The sequence below is a fragment of the Leptosomus discolor genome, chromosome 6 (assembly GCF_034619465.1).
Source record: "Leptosomus discolor isolate bLepDis1 chromosome 6, bLepDis1.hap2, whole genome shotgun sequence".
NCBI classification, from domain to species: Eukaryota; Metazoa; Chordata; class Aves; order Leptosomiformes; family Leptosomidae; genus Leptosomus; species Leptosomus discolor.
The window spans coordinates 11,728,507-11,744,775 of NC_141396.1; positions in this window are offsets into that span (position 1 = coordinate 11,728,507).

Below are 16,269 nucleotides of genomic sequence, written 5' to 3' on the forward strand. Positions count from 1 at the left end.
CCTTTGATGATTAGAGCTGAATTTTCATTCTGGTGTATGGGGATTTGTGTGTGTCACTCCAAACAACAAGTGTCATACATCTAAGTCCAAATGTAACTTTCCAAGAGTGAAATTCAGAGGCACAAAACTCCAGTGTAAGTGGCCAAAATAGAATATTATGATTGCATGCAAGCAATATTTATGCTCTGAATTTGAAGCTTGAGCCTCACAGAGGCTTGACTGAATTTGTAATCAAGATCCTTTCACTAGCTTTGGTAAAAAAAGCACATTGGAAAGATGTGCAGGCTTCAACTTAATTAAATCTATAACTATTGATTAGCCATTTCAAAACATCTGTTACTTGGGCCTTTGTACACTATTGCGAGTAACCTCAATAATGAGGTGTGACCAACAGTTTTATTGCGTGAGCATTGCAGCCTCAGCAGAGGAAGGCTCAAGGGGCATAGCTGTAGCTCAGACTGGTTGCAGTGAAATGCTAGGTGTGTGTAGCCAAGCAATGGAATTTAACTTGCTTATAACAGTAATTTCTTTGTCAATATAACATTTTTCAAGAGCATGAGAATCAGACAGAAATGTGAGCAACAGTTTTTCAGAAACAGTCCCTTTACCCTTCAGGACTACCTGACATTCACTAGAAGAAAGGAGTTCTCCAAACAAAAGTGAATGGAAGGATGAAAAAAAAAAAAAGTTATAAAGCTTTGTAATTGCTGCTGGCAAACCCAGAGGTGATTTGAAAGGCTACTACTACGGTGTAATATTTTCCAGTTTTCATGCAGTCCCAATGTCAAGTGATACAAGCAACAAAGCTCTCCCTTCCCTTGCCCTGTAAGACTATTCCATACATCACATTGTGAGCAAGTTTTATTTTTGGACTGTGATGAACACCTCACAGGACCAGGCCAGTAGCAAGGCATCAAGCACGTGGTAGTGATATATCACATGGATTCAAAACCAACTGCCTTCCACCGCTGGGTGCACTCATTGTGGAATGACCACAGAATTAAAGATACAGCACAATTGCACTGCTATTTAAAACCCAAAGGAATATAATCTTGACTAAATAATCACACTGCACTCGGATACTAAACATCTGGTGGATCTGTTTTAAGACTAGATGCGTGCCGCCCCCTGGACAGGTCTCAGCACTGGAGTAGGGATTCGATCCCAAGGAATCAGATGCGAGCACTCACACTCACGCTCGCGCGCTGCGAGAATGGGAAAGGCTGACCTTGAACGTGCCAAGCTGTACCCAGCAAGAGACAGGTGGCAACAGCAAGCAACTGAAGCTCTACTTCGAGGAGGCAGCAGCCGCAAAGCTGCCTCTGCTTCACTTGCGGATAACCAACCTTGACCCAGCTCAGGAAAGGGTGCTAATACGCTCAGTATCTGAAATACTTCGGTCTTGTGTGTGCATGTATTTTATGTGTAAATCTGGAAAACGCAGGGGGAAAGCAATAAAAATACAACTTTTTGGTATCCAAGGTTTATGTCTGGCTGTTTAAGAAAACAGAGCACTGAAGCTAGAACAATGCTACGGCTCTGTTTCAACTGGGAAGCTTAAAACAAATTGCTTGAGGGAAGTGAGAGAAGGGCAAAGGTTTTTAACAGGCATTGTCATGCAGAAGAAGAAAACATTCTCTCCTGTTTTTCCTCAGCAGAGTTCAGATTTCCTGATTTCAGGCATTATTGTTTCAGAACCTTTGCAGTGGAAGCTCCAGAGGACTCCTGTGCCAGCAGGAGGCCCGGGCTGCAGTACAGTGAGAAAACTTAAGTCCGATAATCCTCACACAAAATTTCCGTGCTGGAGCATTTAATACTGTAATTTCCAGCACACATGGATAAACCCCTGCTGGAAGGATAACAGAAAACAAACCCATTCCCACTGGACGGGCTGTTTCAGCTCTGATTCCACATAATAGATTGCACAATACACTCAGGGAAGCTGTTTTTTTCAGCATCTTTGCTGAATATTCCAGAAGCATTTCAGTGGAAAGTGTAACACCAACATCCTATGCACAAACGTAAGGGATGGACAGGCCTACAAATTCGTGACAAAGATGCTGTCCAGCTGGAAGTCTTCCCTCAGGCTGTTCTCAAGCCATATGTGCCCTCCCATCTTCCAGATAGTTTTCCTGACAGTCTAGGCAGCAGGTGAGTGATCTTTTCCTCTGCCACCATCCCAGCTCAAGGACTACAAGACAGGAGTTCAGTTGCTATAAATGGGACTCCTTTAAATGGACAATAAATGACTAGTCTTAAAACTTTTTTTTGAATCATTAGGGCACAGTTCGTGGTCCTGTTATAAGCGTGTCAGTTTTGGTGGAAAGAAAGTTAAAACAAAGAGAACACCCAAGTCCCAAACACATAAGCCATCAGACAAACTTCAACAGGGATCCCACCAACAAACGTGATTTACGGACCATGGATACTGTTAAAGTCTTAACATAGAGAACTGTTAACCCACATGAGTTTTATTTGGCTTTAAAAGTGTTTTTTAAGGAGCTGGTCTTTTAGGTCGTAGAGCGTGTGTGAAAACTTGGAAACAATTTAACCTTTCAGACCAGTTGTTGATACACCCCGCACTGTTTCGGTGTTGATTTCTTACTCTCTTTCTTGACAAATTGAACAATTAGATGGGTAAGATGGCACATTTTGTATGGATTATTGCACTGATAGGGGTTGAAAGCAGTTGGCCTACAGCCTTGTGCCTCACTGCATGCCCAAGGCCTCTGATAATCCTTCAGAAATACACTGTGCATCGAATCTTGTTTCTTCATTAGAGACATGCTTTCTCAGTCTGCTTTCCAAAAATCCCTCAAGGCATCCAGTAGTTGTGTGGTAAGCCACTCAAATCATAGGTGGCGAAGGACCGATAAGCCAGACTGAAGTAGACTTTTTTAGCCAAACTCATGCACGTTTGCCTGCAGCTGATTTTTTACTGCAACTACTCTTCCTCTTTGGGGTTCCTTCCATAAAAACCTATGACCAAGACCAACATGTAGAAATTATAGAAGGGTTGAGCTTCGCATGCAACATTCAGACACTTCCACAGTGTTTACTCTGTGCTCCTTCATCTTGTGTCCATTTGTGATTCTGTGGATTTCTTTTACCTTCTTAAAAATATTTAAGTAATTGCTGAAATACTATCACACCATTTTTCTACAACTGTAGATCAAATCTGCAAAGGATATGTAATTGATATGATGAATATAGTAAAAAAAAGTTTTCCACACACCAGCGTGTGTAGAAAACTACAGCTAAGTATCCTGGAGAATTTAACTCAAAATTGACTGCTATGAAACATTTCAATTTCTTACAAAAGCCACCTATCACCACTCTTTACACATCAAGCTGACTGAAAGATGAGACAAGCTGAAGGATCAGCTCATGCAGCAGAGTGAACCCACCATTACAAAGGTCTTTGGAAACGGGTAAGTTTTAGCAATCTCTCACCCAACTTGCAGTTAGGTCTCTCACTTCTGAATGAGCACCTGCAGAATTGTCTTTCCCACTTCTGTTCTCAAAAAAGGGTTGTATTTTTCCTAAACCTCAGGTTTGCACAGAGAAAACTCAAATTGAATAGAGGTATTTTCAAGGTCTTATAAAAAGAAATATGAAAACCAGGTATTTTTCCAACTCTTTGTTAGGACAGGGTTTTTATTTGCATATCTCATCTGAATGTTTTTTTAAGTAAGATTATTTATTTTATTTCAATAATGCATTTAATTCATTGTAACAGTACTACTATTAAAAAAAAACCAACAAAAACAAACTCCTGCACTTTTGAGCCCTTAACACGTGTAGTACAGACAGCAGAATTAACTGACTGTGTATCCCAGAAAGTTCAACTTATGTCTCTATCACAGTTCACAGCTTCAGCTTTTATACCCTTATCCAGGCATAATGCCGCTCTCTTTTGCAGTGAAGTGACATGAAAGCAGCTGTTAGTATTACAACCACATGTGACAATTTCCAATAAACTTCAAAATTAAATAAGTCCCTTTCCACTGGTTCTTTGATGTCATCTAATTTTCTGCCAGTTGGTCAAGTCGGAGAGACAGAAGTCTCAAAGTAATCTGAATTTTATGGTTCCAAGTTTTCCTTCCCTACAAGGAGCAAACCATTTTCTGCTTCAGTCTTTGAGGGATTATTAAGACAGAGGAACTATTATAACAACAATGAAGGGAATGTTTGATTTTCATACCAACTCATAAACCCATCTCTGTCCTTGAAACTGAGATCCCTTATGCTGTGGTATACACTGAGAACTGATCAAAAGCTGCCCAATCTCAAAGGCTCATTAACACTTCAAGACTAATAAAAGCATCAGGAAAACAGTTGCATTAAACTTTTTATTAGTCACTGCACCACCAAACCCCCCTTTCCTCACACTGAGTTTAGGTGCTATCTATTTTCCCTTCCTCTAGGTCACTCCATATTAAGAAGGTCCCAATAAAGTCATAAAGAGAGAGGCTGAAGGATTTTTTAAGCTAAATCCCAGCAGGAAAAACTGAGGCTATGTCTGTGCTGCCTCTGAGGGGAGGGCCAAGGGTCCCTCATGGCAGGTGTACTCTTTCTCTTTACTTTTACTTTACTAGAATTACCCTAGGAAATTGAGGACTGAGACATCGTGGTCTCAGCAGTGAAGGTCACAGACCCAGGCTCCAGACCTTGACCGTGGCTGACTTGGTCCCGCAAGTGCCAAAGCAGGCAAGCACGGGGCCTCACGTATCTGTGACCGCTCTAAGAGCGACCTTTTGGTGCAGCGTAGGCAGGGCCTCATCTCAGAGCAGCAATCCCATCTGTTAATAGACAACCACAGTTGAGTCTAGACAGGCTCTCATCTTTAAAAGAGGCTGGACTCTCCTCAAGGGGTGACCGCAGCTATTTGTATTTGCAGTTATCACCCTTCAGCATCAACCTCTTCAGCTGCTTCATGTCCAGACAGGACTGCTTCAATCCACAAGACAAACCTCTGAACACTGCAGCCAAAACAGGTGCAAAAACATGTACTTGAAATTAGCCAAGTGAAAAAAAAAAGAGCTGAAAACTGACAACCCCTTGGAGTTGTTGAGCTAAATAATATTGTGCGTAGAATTTGCATAGCACTACTCATAATTTTTCCTTGTCAGAGGCAATCCCGATCTAGAATCACTAGAGTTATTCTTTTCCAGGCATGCTACATTTGACCTGCCATCAGATGTTGTGTTTTGATTACTTTCCATGTGCAGGCGTTTCCCCTTCTTTCTCATTGCTGGTCAACTCCATTAAATCTCATTCCATCATTCCCTCCACTAGCTCATTATCACCTCTTACGAAATGTTAATGCAAATCTTATGATACTCTGTACCATCTTTTAGCTCTATGTGATGGAGTCATATCACGGCACGGGAATTTCACGTTTCAATTAAGAAGTTGTTCCTGGCCTTCCTGGGTACGCACAACTGCTTTGAAGTAAGGTTTGCAAGCACCTCTAAAGGCCAAAAGAGAAGCATCAAAAAGAACCTACTGCCTTCTATTTAAAAACAAAGCCCTACAATTTCCATACGCTTTCTCTTTTTTTTTTTTTTATATACCTGACTCATCGTTTTGTACCACCACTGGCAATACTGCAAAAGTCCCTCCCCTGCGGAGCTGCACAGGCGCTCTGTTATCCCTGCGATGACTGCCAACAGCAGTAAATAAGCCTTCCAGTCTTACACTCATGCTAAAGATGTAGCTGTTTACAGAATAGCTTCCCAAAAATTCCCCAAGTGCTTGCAGAAACCTTTACCACTGTAAGCTGTTACATAATGTCTTGTGTATCCATGCACTTAATCCAAAGCCCCATAAACTCCGTAGAAATATTCCCACTAATCTCCGAAATCTTTGGACCAAGTTCTACAGTTACTAACACTACCTTGGTTTATAGGGTTAAACCTCCATATCTGTTTAGCTGCTGATATTTACGTCACTATCATATATTTTTATTTCAGGCAAGGAGCAAAATGGAATGAGCCAAGACAAATTCACTTGGCTTTCTATTTCTGTTTCGTCAAAGCTCCCATCTGTCTCAGTGATGTCTAAGTGCATCTGCATTTAACGTTTTCAGACCAGTGTTCTATTAATTTGATTTCAAGTGTCCTCTGCCTTTTTTTGTGCAAATCAGGAATTATCCCATTTATGTTTTGAAAAACTAGCCCACTCATTAACTTTAGGCCTAAATAAAGTACTCTTCAAGTATTAGCTACGCGCGTGAAGGAAGTTCCTATTATCGCATTCTTAATGTTACTGTAAACGGATCCCTCCTCCTTGCATGGCATCTCAGACCTGTGGGTGAATAACATACTGGAGAATTACCCTAGGAAATTGAGGACTGAGACATCATGGTCTCAGCAGTGAAGGTCACAGACCCAGGCTCCAGACCTTGACCGTGGCTGACTGTGTGACAGTGCCAACATACCAGGAAAGAGAAGAGTGGGGGGAAGGGTCAGCAGACATTGGAGACAGATGGCCTAATTCATCATCCACCAGAAATAAAAAAAAAAAAAAAAAGCTGTTCCAAGCATTACACACAGAGCGACGATTGTAAATTCCACAACTGTGGAGACCTGCCAAGCCATTATACACACACCCATACTGCATTCACTGTGCACGGCTCCTGAAAGGTGAAGTCAGGAGAAACTACAAAGCATAAAGGGTGCTCAGCTCTCAGGAAATTGTTTCATAAAATGATTATCCAGGCCCTGGTGGAACGAAAAGCATGTGGAAGTTAGGGACTGATCGGATATTACAGTTTATTCATAAATGATGCATTTATGCAATGCATAACTAAGTTATCCATGGATGTGATTCTAGATATTATGTACCTAATTAGCTTCTTTCAACACCTTTTTTTTTTTAATTTATTTTGCTCTTAATAGTTTCCCAATTGGAGCTGCTTGATTGTGTGTCCTGCTAAATAAAGTTCTCTAATCACCAAGCAAAGTATGTCATCAGAACTGGCAATGCTGCTGATGCTGCTCAGGAGGGCTGGCATGCAGACCAAAGGGAGGTTTCCCCACACTGTGTTCTTTGGTTTCTCTGCGAAGAGAATGAAGGAACATCCTGGCTCCTGCCTTGGATTTTTTGGCACCTAGAAATTTGCAGAAAGCAAGGAAACAGAGCAGCATCAGTAATGCTGTTTGTAGCACAGGCTGAGTGCTCCAAGTGGTTTTGTGAACACAGCTTTCCTACAGACAAAGACAACAGCAGCCATTGAGTTGCTGAATGTCATAAAGCAAGTGCCAGAGAGCTTGATCTTGGCCTTTGTCCAGCCCTTTAGCTCTCTTTCTACAAAGGCCAGTATCTATGCACTATACAACAAAGAGTTATTAATACAACCTCCACAATCAGCCAGTGTAAAAACCCACACGTGGATCCCAGGGCTCCATTCAGGGGTTCCTTAGGAGCTTGTGGTATGAGTGACTCTGCAAATTCTGGTCACCAGTCTGAAACTGCAACCCACTGAGCAGCCCTTCCTTTTGTTGCCAGGTGGCCTCGGAAGGATCAGACAGGAGAAAGGACTTGTTCTGTGCAAGTAGGTTCAATAAGCAAACATACTTGACAATCCAAGAGTCCTTATCTGACTGCCAGTCTCCAAGCCCGTGATTCTGGGTTGCTCTCCTAGAAGCCGGTGGTACATCAGAGAACCAGCACAACACACCCTTCTGCTACCTCAGAGCTCCCATGGGCTCCCACAGCGAAGCCACTTCTCTTGAACTCTTACATAGCCAAGATAAAAACAACACCCTGAAAGCCTGGCTGTCCTGGGAACCTCCTCTCCAGTTTTATCACGCCAGCTGTATCCATCCATGCTTTCCCCTCGTCTCGCTGCACATTCCAGAAATCAGCCCAAGCCGCCTCACTCAGCAACTCAAAAACAAGGAGGAATTAGACAACAAGGCAGAAGTGTACTGTGCTGAATATTGCTAGCCAATCCCTGTTCTGACAGGGAACATTTTACTCACTGTTTGAAGAACTACTCTACATCCAGAGAGGCCTCAGCCTCCTGAGGAAGGCGGAGAAGAGGAAGAACTAAAAAGCAGAAAGCAAGAAAGCATTCTCCAGTTTTCCCTTCTTACTCCAGCTGTCCACCAGACTATCACTTCATGAAAACAAAGTTGTCCTCCTCCATCCAGTTTGTGGTCCCCCTGCTTTACCTTTACACTAGACACCGAGGGAATATTTACATTACCTTGAGCACCTAATGTAGGTGTGATTCTCTTACAGCTTGGACCCATGATGTCTTATCTAGCAGACAGAGATGTCTCCCCAGAAGATGACTCTAAATGGTCCTTAGGGGTTCAGGTGACTCACACTAGTACAACCCGTTATTTTACTTCCCCACTTCTTTTGAATGAGCACAACTGTGTGGGTTCTCCTGTCTTATTTACCCTGAGAGACCTTTTACAGACTTGATCTAGATACACAGACCACTGTGCATGAAAGCTTTTACATATATTCTGTAAGTACAGCTGTGAATGCACCTTTTAGTGTCGCTTATTAAACCAGAGATTTGAATGTTGCCATGCTTCCAAGTTGTACATCCACCGATCTACCCAGGCTCCCATCTGAATCTCTTTCTTTAGCATCAGAGCCATTAAGCTTCAGCATAAGTATCTTTGTGGAGCAAGAGAGGATTCATGAAGCCAAAGAGAGGCATGGTGATTTGAAACTTGGGGCTCAGGAGCACTGCCTGGCCCACCAGAGCATTTTTCTCTTGGAAGTTCATTCTCTGAATGAACCAGAGAACAAACCCACTAATGCCCAGGATCCGGCACCAATCAAGGAAGGTCAGCTGGAACCTCATTCTCAGTCTGCGTCACCTCTGGTAAGGCTCACGGAAGTTCCTGGGGGCCAAAAATACAGGGGCACTGACTGAAAAGTTGTCAAAGAATTGTCATGCATAAAACAAGGAGGCTTGGCAAAAGACTGTTTTTTTGGTTTTGTTTTTTTGTTTGTTTTTTTTTTTTCCAAAGGGGCTGTAACCATAACAGTGATGAGTTACTCTCTATCTTTTCAAGATAAATAATCAACACCAAAAAATACTCCAAAACAGTTATCCAGCAGCAAATCTACATGATAGTATTGTAGGCAAGTGCAACTGGAAAAAAAATGTTAGGACTCCAGAACTGTCCCTGCCCACGTGTGTTGAGTCTTTAAAAAAAAAAAAAAAAAAAAAAAAAAAAAAGAAGTGTATTTTAGAAGAGGTATTAGATACCACCACTGTGCATTGTAAGAACCGTGTTTAAATACCTCTTCTATATTACAGTGCTTGCTTTTATCATCTAAGCAAGAAAAACTGTGCTGTTCAGCCCCAATTCAGATAAAATGTTGAATATAGCACTAGGCTAAAGTAGAAAAGAATATTTCCTTGATGTATTGTATTATATATTCTAAACATATTTATATGTATTGTGTATTTTTAATACTATATTGTAATACATGATTTATACCATATATAATACACATCTATATTCTAAAATGTGTAAGTTCCCCTTAGCTGTTATGGTAGCTACATAGAGGAACTCCAGTACAGTTTTGGTTTCTGCAGTATCTGTCAGTCTTTAGGTATTTACAAAGCAGTGGGAAGGCGATTTATTCCCAAGTAGCCAGTGTTGTGAACTACAGCTGCACTTGAGAGATTCCAGCTACTCACTATTTAAGTTCTAAAACTGACCAGAAATTCATTTACAAGCTCAGACTTCCCCACAGTTTAAGCAAGGGCGTGAAGTGCTTTCCTCTGCCCTACGAGGGCCTGCATCCAGCTGGCTGGATGCTGTTCGGGTGATCTGCACACTGAAGCTCATGGATGCACTTTTATCCTTAAAGTAGGAAAACCTGACCTGTGCTCAGAGACCCAGCAGCATCTCCATACAACCTTTAGCGATACCAACAGCAATTAGACGTTGTACTACTGACTCAAACACATGCTCTGTCTGGAATGCCTCCTATTTAAAGCATAGTATACACAGATGCTGTATCATGGGGGTCCTGTAACCCAACAAACATCTTACTGATACATCCTCTCGGGCATAGCTGCCAAAGTGCATTCTAAATGTTGATCCTACCTGATGTAAGTCTCATTTCTAGATTGGCGGGAACTGTCAGGCATCAGAACCTGAGAACGTGCATGTCATTTCTCATCTGTACATTTCCACGCAGAGGAATAAAGCTATCCCAAAGGCAAGCCATGACCATAATAAGAAATTACAAGTTCTTTGCATTAGCAAATAGAAGTTTCGAGGTGTTTCAGAGGAGTAATGTAATTCTTCTAGAAGTGAAGTGAAAACTGAACCTGCTGCTGATTCAGTAGCACTGAAAACTGATGCTGGGCTCAGCGTTGTTACAAAAACTCTTAGGCTAAATGTACACTCTTTGACCATAGCTCACACCTAGCTCAAACTGCAGCACCAGGAATCTGAGGACTACTAACAATGATTTGGTCAATCACTGTTGCTGCATTATGTAAGAAGCGTTTGTCTGAGACAACCTACACGGGCAGAAAACAAAAATTAAAAAGCTGAACTTGAGGCAATCGAGGTTGACAAAAACAAGAGATGCCCCCTCGTGGTTACAGTCAAAGGAGAAACGGAAGACAAACGGAGCAAAAAGACTGAAAACTACACTAAAGGAAGAGCAAGGCAGAATAACTGGAAATAAGGACCTCGGCCTAACTGACTTCTCTGTGCTCTTCAGCTGACTGTAAGAGGGAGAAGACACACTTCATGTCAGGACCAAGGTGAAAAACGCCAATTAAAACAATCCCCAAATAGGCTTATAATTGCACTAAAAGGTTTTACAGAAAAGCAAATATATGACATTTCCAAATCCGCTCTTTTATAACCCTCTTTGAGAAATAAACAGTATCACCAGTGAAATGAACTGAAATGCACACGTGAGAAGATTTAGTTTTTGTTACTGGGAACGCTTTTATTGACTATTAGGGAGATAGTAAAAGCATCCCTTGTGTCTAAAGAGGAACTAAAGCAGATGCTGGAAGTAAAGGCCTTCCAGGGTCTAAGGTTACCTTTCCCTAGGAAAATATTTTGAAACACTAGCTGAAGACTCCCACTTGTGAAATCAGCAGGGCTCCACTAAGAGTCAATAAAAAAATTGCCATTCTCCCCCCGGTGAAGAGGTGTTACCCAAGGGAACCTGGTGCTCCCAGGGCAGAGCAGCGCTTCTTCAGAATGCTCTCGTGGGCCTGTGGGCGCCTGCACTCAGCCGGGAGCAGCCGGGAGGATCCCAGCAGTCACCAGCTTCAGCAGTCAGGGTAACTCACTTCATCCTCCAATTTCAGGGAAGGATTTTACCACAAGCAGCTTGTCCCCTCTGTTCATCCCTGCCTTAGGAATCATCACCTCCCCCGCCCACAGGTTCAGCTGTAAGGAGAGAACGATGACTTCATCTACTACAAAGAATTACTAGTCATTTCTCACAGAGGAACAAGAATCTTACATTTTTGTGACAATTTTTCAAATTATTATTTTTTTTTTACTGTAGTGTTTATTTTTACATAAACGTATGCACACATTTTTTCTGAAATGGCACAGTTCTACCCAATAGGAACATTTTAGAAAATCATTAAGATCTTACGGGCTTTTATAATTTTTAAGCAAAGTGTGATTTATTCCCGTTTACTTGCCCATGTAAAACTATTTATGATTCGTATTTCTCTATCTGTTCAGGATCCTCGTGACCACGGTAACAGCCTCTGGAATTCCAAAAACCTTATAGAAAAGCTTTGATTTTACCCTCAACCTTAACAATAAAGCAAACTTCCTTTTTGCATTTAGTTCAGTTTGGCTCCATCTCATGCCCGAAGTTACAAACTGCACCTTGTAACATTTACGGAAGATTAAAAATATGAAACTCAAAGGCGTTGATCTTACAAAGTACTTGAGGAATGTTTGCTAGAGATGCAAACTGTCATAAGATATCGGAAATGATCAGCTGGTACGTTTCACATATTGGTAATGAAGAAAATGAACACCCATACTGGAGACATTCAGCAGTTACCGTCCATCGGTTTTTCCCCGGTGACTTTCAAGCTCACAGCAGGAAACATGGTGGGCATCCAGAAAACAACAGTTCTGTTTTACTGGAAGGACAAGTAACATTCTCAAGTTTCATGCTTCTGGATCACACCACCAGTGATTTTTTCCCAGGACACCAGGGCAGCAGGAGCAGTACTCCTGATTCTGACCCAGGATACAGCCCCCAGCCCCACGTTGCCATGTCTCTGAGAAGCATCCGACAGAGTCACTAGGCAGATCCTGCAGTCAAAGGGTCTAAGCCCAGGCTCCCTGGGCATAAAGAGCACGTGCGCCCTAGGGCACCCAAGATTTCTATGATTTCTGGGATGTCCTACAGCTCCGAGCAAGCGTACAGTTTCAGAGAACTCTACCTTAAACTTCCAGGTGGGAAAACCAGGACACCTGTGAAAAAACTCGAGGACACACTTGAGGAAACTCTCAACAAAGCTTATTTTTAAGACTCTAGGAAGAACTGAAGGCACCAGCAGACAGAAAAAGCAACTTGTAAACTACAATGTCGAGAGGACCAGGTACGAACGATCACGAACAGGACGCAACAAACACACCTTGGAAACCTAGCGCTCCCATCACCGCATTTTGCAACGGCTGTGTCATGTCTTCAGATTCACACACTAGGCTGAAGCTCATCATTAGGTGACAGAGAGCAAAGAAAAATTTCTGCCACTCTTGACCTTAATCATGGCCAAAACCAGGCTGGGAAAACTGAAATCCTCCTTTAGCTTCCTTGCACTGGCATTTTTTCAGACAATTCTTCCTCCTGTGTACAAGGACTTCCCACAAAACGCACAGCAAGGGATGAGGTTCTGGTTTTCCTACTGGTGCGTACGCAATTTATCTTCCAATATAGCGAGTTGGTGTGGATTTTGCTAAATAACCTGCCTTCCTACATCCCTGTCTGAGGCCCTCTTCAATTCTAACTATAGCTTCTAGCGCAGTAACCCAAGCTCGCTGCAGGGCTCCCACATCGCCACATGAAGGTGCTTTGACACCTGGAAGAGGTGCTCTGTAAGTTATTTCAGCCCTTCCCACCCCAGTCCCATGCACACCAGCATTACTGGTAACAGTGAACCAGATGAAGGAACCGATGCCACTAAGTTTTTTTCACTCTCGCAGTACGTGGCTGCGCAGCAGAGGCATCACAGCTTTGAGAACGAGCACGTGGGAAGGGGTTGCTCACAGGAAAACGAGGCATCAACTAAGAAAGTGGCCTCTCTAGAAACACCATTTTTAAAGGACAGAATAAAGTTTAGCAGCCATTTAGGTTTAAACAACAAAATAACCACCACCTCCCAAACTTACCTTGAAAAGGGATTCTGAAAGTCTTGACAAACCTCCCAAGTTTTGTGCACGTTGTTCTAAACCTTGGTCTTTAGCAGACAAGAAATTCAGTGATAGCTAAATGCTTATCTATTCTTACCCTGCATAGTATCAGCACAGTATTCCATTGGTTTCCGCCAGCTTGCTAGTTACTCGTTTTCCTACTGTGCTTGATAACAAACTTAATGCCAGACACAACCCAGAGGAAAATTCCTAACGCAGTTGAAATGACTCAAGTTATTCATCTCCTTTTAGGCTCTTATGCTGAGCACTGTACAAAAAACCCCAACTAGCCTCTACTCTTCTAATCTACTCCCACTTTCATGAGATTATTTGATAAAATGCACTATCAGTCTGAGATGGATTTAGTATGACACTTATTAACAAGCACAGCAATTAACTTCACGGCCTATGAACCGCTTATGTCTTCCAAAACTCAAACAACTGTCAAGCCACTGCCCTGGTGCTGGCAAGCCTGACGAGCCATCCGAGAGCGCAGCCTGCCATTACCCAGGCAAGTCACGTCTTGATGGCCACACATGCCATCCAAGTGTCCTTACGTGCGCTGGATCCAACAGCAGGAAATCAGCAGCCTCAGGTACTAATCCATGGCTCGGTTCTTCAGGTCCTTCTCTGGACTTGGAACTCGTTTCCCCTGTGAGTAATTCAGGAACGCTTTGCTCTGTAGCCACCCTAAACGCATGTTCAGAGCTCTGTGTGCAGAGGACGAATTTCAAATTCTTCAGGGTTCTTAAGTAAAAATTTTGGGGGTGTTGGGGTTACCTTGGCTTCAAGTTTCATGTTTTGCACCCTATCCTCCCTTCACTGAGAGAAGTCTGCTCTGTAGCTAGTGACTCCCCAGGAACTGTAGAAAGCTTTTTGATGTCAGGTACAACATCCTCTTCCTTCTGCCTTAAGACTTACTGCAGGTAGTCATTTCCTACACGATTACCGTTCCCTGGGGAAGTTACTCCACACTAATTCCTTCTGCTTTGTTCAAAGTGCCCTACAAGCTCACTGCTTCTCACTGTACTACTTAAAGTTACATAAGGTACTGTTTAAGGCGATTCTTTTATACATATACTATTGTAACACCAACTGATTTTTTTTTTTTTTTACAACTGCTTTGCTATCTAAGAAGTACAAGGTTCATTGTAAAACCTGAAGTTTCCACAATAACACACCAAATTGTTCAATACCCCTTCTCTAGAAGCCTAGACAGCAGGAAGAGATTCACACTCTGTCTGGTCACTTGGCTCAAGTTACGCTGGTCTCTCAGGCTGAAGGGCCGTTCCAAGGCCCACTTGGAATTAAACGTGGCTAGGGCTGGCAGAGACAACGTGAAGGGCTTCTTCAAATACCTCCATAGCAAAAGACAGACTAGGGAAAACATGGCCCCGCTGCTGAACGAGGAGGGTGCCCTGGTGACAGAGGACACGGAGAAGGCAGAGTTACCGAGTGCCTTCTTTGCCTCAGCCCTCACTGCTGAGCCCAGCCCTCAGGAATCCCAGAGCCTGGGGGCAGGGGGAGAAGTCTGGAGAGAGGAAACTTCCCCTTGGTTGAGGATTAGGTTAGAGATCTTTTAGGCAAACTGGACACTCACAAATGGGTGGGCCCTGATGGGCTGCACCCGTGAGTGCTGAGGAGCTGACAGATGCTATTGCTAAGCTGCTCTCCATCATCTTTGACAGGTCACGGAGGAGAGGAGAGGTGCCCGAGGACCGGAGGAAAGCCAGCGTCACTCCAGTCTTTAAAAAGGGCAAGGAGGACCAGGGAAACTACAGGCCAGTCAGCCTCCCCTCCACCCCTGAAAGTGTGATGGAACAGCTCATTCTGGCTGTTACCTCTAAGCATGAGGAAGAAAAGATTATGAGGAGTGGTCAACATGGACTCACCCAAGAAGAAATCAGGCTTGACCAATGTGGCAGCCTGCTATGACAGCATGAGGGAAGGCAGTGGATGTTGTCTACCTTGACTTCAGCAAGGCTTTTGGCACCGTCTCCCATCACATCCTCACAAGTAAGCTCAGGAAGCATGGGATAGATGAGTGGACAGTGAGATGGATAGAGAACTGGCTGAAGGACAGAGCTCAGAGGGTTGTGATCAGCAGTGCCCAGTCCAGCTGGAGGCCTGTAGCTAGTGGTGTTCCCCAGGGGTCAGTACTGGGTCCGGTCTTGTTCAACATATTCATCAAGGACGTGGATGAAGGGAGAGTGCACCCTCAGGAAGTTTGCTGATGATACAAAACCAGGGAAGAGTGGCTGATACACCAGAAGGCTGTGCTGCCGTTCAGCGAGACCTGGACAGGCTGGAGAGCTGGGTGAAGAGGAACCAGATGAAATGCAACAAGGGCAACTGTAAGGTCCTGCACTTTGGGAGCAATAGCCCCATACACCAGTACAGGTTGGGGGTTGACCTGCTGGAGAGCAGCTCGGCAGAGAAGGACCTGGGAGTCCTGGTGGGCAGCAAGTGGACCATGAGCCAGCAATGTGTCCTTGAGGCCAAAAAGGCCAATGGTATCCTGGGGTAGATTAAGAAGAGTGTGGCCAGAATGTTGAGGGAGGTTCTCCTCCCCCTCTACTCTACCTGGATGCGGCCACATGTGGAGTACTGTGTCCAGTTCTGGGCCCCCCAATTCAAAAGGGACAGGGAACTATGGGAAAGTCCAGCAGGGTGCTATGAAGATGATGAGGGGACTGGAGCATCTCTTATGAGGAAAGGCTGAGAGACCTGGGGCTCTTTAGCCTGGAGAAGAGAGGACTGAGAGGGGACCTTATCAACGCTTATAAATATCTAAAGGGTGGGAGTCAAGAGGATGGGGCCAGGCTCTTCTCAGTGGTGCCCAGTGACAGGACAAGGGGCAACGGGCACA